Source organism: Chiloscyllium punctatum, chromosome 5 (genome assembly GCF_047496795.1).
Source record: "Chiloscyllium punctatum isolate Juve2018m chromosome 5, sChiPun1.3, whole genome shotgun sequence".
NCBI classification, from domain to species: Eukaryota; Metazoa; Chordata; class Chondrichthyes; order Orectolobiformes; family Hemiscylliidae; genus Chiloscyllium; species Chiloscyllium punctatum.
Window position 1 is genome coordinate 39,865,831 of NC_092743.1, and position 6,000 is coordinate 39,871,830.

A 6,000-nucleotide genomic window follows, 5' to 3' on the forward strand; every position below is an offset into this window, starting at 1 on the left:
TATTAATATTGATTTCCCTCAGTTCTTTCCTATCATTAAATCTTTCATTCTCCAACATTTTTGGTATCTTATTTGTGTCCAGTTTTGTGAAGAGAGAATCAAAGTATGTATTCAGTTGCTCAGCCATTTCTTTGTCCCCTATTATACAATACCCCATTTCTGTCTGAAGGGGACCCACATTTGTCTTCACTAATCTCTTTCTCTTCATGTACCTATAGAAACTCATAGTGTCAGCTTTTATATTCCCTGAAAGCTTACTTTTGTACTGTATTTTCTCCATCTTAATCAATTTTTTATTCCTTCTTTGATGAATTCTGAACTGCTCCCAATCCTCAGACCTATTGTTTTTCTTGACCAATCTGTATGCTTCTTCCTTCGATCAGATACTTTCCGACAAGTACATTACCACTGAAATAGAAGTTAGGAGTGTGCTGGAATACTCCCCACTTGCTTAATGAGTGCAGTTTCAACAACATTCGAGAGGTTTGACAATATCCGGGACAATACAGCCCACTTGATTGACACCACATCCACAAATATTAATTCCTTCTCCCACTGACACTGTAGCAGCAGCATGCACTATTTAAAGATGTACTGAAAAAATTCACCAAGAGTCCTTTGACAGTGCCTTCCAAACTCAAGACCACTCCCATCTAGAAGAACAAGGCTCGCAGATACATGGGAATACCACCACCTGCAAGTTTTCCTCGAAGCAACTCAGCTTCCCAACTTGAAAATATATCATTGTCACTTTACTGTTGCTGGGTCAAACTGTATTGGTTCAAGATGGCAGCTCACCACCACCTTCTCAAGGGAATAAGTCCACATTCCATGAACTAACTTTTAAAAAACCCGGAACTCCTGGTTCTTACAACTCTGGTCTTTTCTTCATCTGCTAACATCTCCTTCCCTCCACTGACAGCTGTGCTTTCAGTCATAGAGTCATAGAGGTATACAGCATGGAAACAGACCCTTCGGTCCAACCCATCCATGCTGACCAGATATCCCATCCCAATCTAGTCGTACCTGCCGGCACCCAGCCCATATCCCTCCAAACCCTTCCTATTCATGTAGCCACCCAGATGCCTTTTAAATGTTGCAATTGTACTCGCCTCCGCCACTTCCTCTGGCAGCTCATTCCATACACGTACCACCCTTTGTGTGAAAACGTTGTCCCTATCTTTATATCTTTCCCCTCTCACCCTAAACCTGTGCCCTCTAGTTCTGGACTCCCTGATCCCAGGGAAAAGACTTTGTCTACTTATCCTATCCATGCCCCTCAAGATTTTGTAAACCTCTACAAGGCCATCTAGGCCTGATGTGTGGATACGTTTTCACTGAATATCCTCTTTTTAAGATCCTCCTTAAAATCTACTCCTTTGGCCCTCTTTAGTCACCCATCCTTTGGCTTGTCTTATATACTCCACTGAACTGACTTGGAGGCTTTAAGTTCTATCAAAATCCATTTAGTTCATTTAAAAATTAAATTATTTTGTATCTTTTTCCCCACCAGGTGGCATTTGTGACCCATTATTCAATTGGGTCGATGACACGTACTGAATAGGATCATTTATACAGAAGGTCTATTCACTATTGTAATGTCTCCAATGCAAAATACTATTCTAGAGCATTGATTGATTCACAGCCACTGCTCCCAGACCTAAGTTACGATTTTATTTTCATGAGAAACTACAAACAATATGGCCATTGGCAGGTATTAGATGGAAAAAATGGAGGGGGCTGTTTATGCTAGTTTTCTGTGACAGTTCATGATCTGGAAAGTCACTGGCAAGTCAGCAGAGTCCCAGGAAAAGCCATAAGAATTGGCCATTACACATTTTATCTGATAGTTTTGCCCATCTTCTGCTGAAGGTATGGCTGGAGATTAAACTCCATGGAGGTATAGGGGTCATTGTTTAAATTTGCACCTTCATTTAAGTAAATTAGCCCCAAATATACTGATACATGATGAAAAATAAACTCAATTTCCAATGACTAACTGAAGAGAATCACAGAACAAGATTTAAAGTCTTAAGGATTTTACCGCACATGGCAGTAGGCAACAAATACCCCAAACTACAGGAAATACATGTCTTGTCTGCATTTTAATGTACTCAGAAAACATGGGTGAAATTTCTGCTTTACAGCTCGTGCTCCACAGAATTGCAATCTTTAAAGGAAACAGTCCAAATAAGTCACCAATGGGCTCAACTCTCCTTGTTTCACCAAGTTATAAGATCCAACGACTGTCAAAGATTCTTTCCCTTTGTCTTCCCAACCCAACTTCCATCGCAAGACTAACCCCAGTGATACCTTCTCCTGGTCTTGATAAGGTAAATCTTCCATTATCTGTAATTTTCTACTGGTCCCTTCCCTTTACCTGGAGAACCAGCTTCCACCAGCCTGGCAACTAGCAGAGAACAGTTTAATTCCCCATTGCTCATTTCTCTCTGTCTTTTTGTCCAGGTAATTTTTAAAAATCAGATTACCTGGGAGTCTCTTGGTCTGCACAAAGCAAGAAGATCTTCCACTTTGTGTTCAGTGAGTCTTGACCTGAGCTTCCTGTCCCCATGGTGATTGATATCTTGCTTGTTGTCTGGCAGAGTATAATATAACTCACACCATCCCCTTTTTCAAATGCATCCTGTTTCCCTTAAATTAAATGACACGGTCCAAAACTAAGCTTTTATAAGGTCTTGCATTTATAGCAACACCAGATGTATGTCAGCATGAAATTAGGGCGCACGTCCCCTAACTCACACAAAGTCCAAGTGTCTTAGAATATTACAGTATGTCAAAAGTATTATAAGAATGCAAGTTGTTGTTGATTTGTTGCCATTGAATGACCATCTGTTTACTGCTTCACGATTCAGTGAACTGTTTCTAAATATTTTATCCAGACACATTTAGCAGCCTCTGGTTATAATAACAGTAGTAGAGCCATTTAGGCTTATCAGGAACACAGTAATTACACCATAACATTAAATAGTGGAGCTGGACAGTGGCCAAAGTTCCTTCTTAGCCTGAATGGGTTTGAATACAATTAAGATGGAGAGAGTTCAATCAAACCGCTGACATATATTTAAAAAGAGGTGGTGTGCCTCACATCAGAGATGGACAGAGAACAATAAACAATCGTTTAAATAATCTTGTCATCCTTTGTAAGCTACCAACAGAACCAGCTCTGAACCCAGTATCTAATAATAATAATCAGCTGTTTGACCATTGTCTTTATTTGTGAGTCATGTGAGAGTGTTCTGCATGATCAGTTCAATTGGTTAGACCACTTTTGGCATATTGTGTGCAATTCTGCTCTCCTTCCTAAAGGAAGGGTATTGTGAAACTTGAAAGGGTTCAGAAAAGATTTACAAGGATGTTGCCAGGGTTGGAGGGTTTGAGCCACAGGGAGAGGCTGGGGCTTTTTTCTCTGGAGTGTCAGAGGCTGAGGGGTGACCTTAGAAAGGTTTATAAAATCATGAAAGGCATGGATACAGTAAATAGATAAGGTCTTTTCCCTGGGTTGGAAGAGTCCAGAACGAGAGGGCATAAGTTTAGGTTGAGAGGGGAAAGATATAAAAGGGACCTAAGGGGCAACTTTTTCACACAGAGGGTGGTGCGTGTATGGAATGAGCTGCCAGAGGAAGTCGTGGAGGCTCGTACAATTACAACATTAAAATGCATCTGGATGGGTATATGAATAGGTAGGGTTTAGAGGGATATGGGCCAAGTGCTGCCAAATGAGACTAGATTAATTTTGGATAGCTGGTAGCATGGACAAGATGGACCAAACTCTCTGTTTCTGTGTTGTACATCTCTATCACTTTATGAATCTATAATAAATTCAATTATCAATTTTCCTTTTGTCAAGAGAACTGCAAAGACTGTTTGGTAGTGTCAATTGGGTTAGAATATTGTCCTTTCAGGCTTTTTAAGGTTGTTTATCAGATATAGGCATTGCTGGCTAGGATAGAATTTATTGGTCAGAGGGCACTTAAAAGTAAACCACATTGCTGCAAAGTCACATGTCTGCAAGACCAGGTAAAGGTAGCGGATTCCCTTCCCTAAATCCTAGAATCATAGAATCCCTACAGTGCAGAAAGGGACAATTCAGCCCATCAGGTCCACACTGATCCTCCAAAAAACATCCCACGCAGACCCAGCCCTCCACCCAATCCCTGTAACCCCACATTTACCATGGCTAAGCCAACAAGTTTACACATCCCTGGACACTATGGGCAATTTAACATGGCTGAACCACTTAGCCTGCACATCCTTTGACTGGGGGAGAAAGCCCACGGAGACGAAGAGCAACAAAGAACAAAGAACAATACAGCACAGGAACATGCCTTTCGGCCTTGTAAGCCTATACTGACACATTTTACCCTTTTATACTGAAACTGTTTTCACTTATAGGATCTATATCCTTCTATTCCCTTCCTATTCATGTGTTTGTCCAGATGTTTTCTGAATGTTACTATTGTGTCTGCTTCCACCACCTCTTCTGGTAGTGCATTCCAGGGAAAAGACCTTATCTATTTACTGTATCCATGCCTTTCATGATTTTATAAACCTCTATAGAGTCAACCCTCAGCCTCTGACGCCCTTTGTGTGAAAAATCTGCTTCTTGCATCTCTTTTAAATTTCTCCCCCTACACCTTTAATCCGTATTCCTAGTAATTGACCCCTCCACTCTGGGAAGTAAAGCCTCATACCTTCCACTTTATCCATGCTATTCACAACCTTATAAACTTCTATCAGGTCACTCATCAACCTTGTATACTGCAGTGAAAACAAACTCAGTCTATCCAAGCTTTCTTCATAGCTAAAATCCCCCATATCAGGCAACGTCCTGGTAAACCTTTTCTGTACCTTCTCCAATTCATTCACATTCTTCTTCTACTGTGGTGACCAGAACTGTACACAATATTCCAAATGAAGCTTAACTAATGTTCTATAAAGTTGCAGCATAATTTGCCCATCCTTATACTCATGGATCCTTCCAATGAAGGCAGCCTTTTCTCCAATTTATCTACCTGCACTGCCACCTTCAGGGATCTGTGGACCTGCACACCTAGATCCCTTTGCATATCAATACTCATAAGGATTCTGCCATTCGCTGTATAATTTCCCCTGTACTTGACCTTCTAAAATGCATCACTTCATATTTGTCCAAATTAAACTATCTGCCATTTTTCTGCCCATGCCTCCAACTGATCTATATCCTGCTGTATCCTCTAACAATCCTCCTCACTACCCCCAACTCCATCAATCTTTGTATCATCTGCAAACTTACTAATTAGACCAGCGACAATTTCCTCCAAATCATTTCTAGAGACCACAAACAGCAGAGGTCCCAGGATTGAGCCCTATGGAACACCACTAGTCACAAACTTCCATTTTGAAAAGTATCCTTCCAAGAATTCCTGAACACCATCAAAGATACCAAGATAGAAGAGGATGGAATAATGGTCTCCTTTGGTGCTACAGCCCTATTCACATCAATTAACATTGACCTGGCCAAAGAAACACTGATATCACCACGAGGAAATCCAGGACCACAAACACCAGACAGCACCAACTTCATCAGCAAAGACAACATCCTCAAGCTAGTGGACCTGTGCCTCACCACCCACTTCACATTCAAGAACAAAACCTACAAACAAGTCAATGGAACATCTATGGCATCACCAGTTTCATGACTCATAGCGGAAACAGTAATGCAGAGACTTGAACCAGCTGCCCGCCCATCTATCCAACCCAAACTTTGGGTATGCTACATAGATGTCACCTTTGTCATCATAAAACAGAACAAATTGAGGAAACATACAATACCATCAACAATATCCTCACATGCATAAAATTCACAACAGAGGAGGAGAACAATAACAGACTCTCACTCCTAGAGGTGACAGTTCAACGTACAGTTAATGGAGAGCTTCAAACCAGCATCTACAGAAAATCAACACAGACCAAATACCTAACTTCAGAAGCAATCATCCC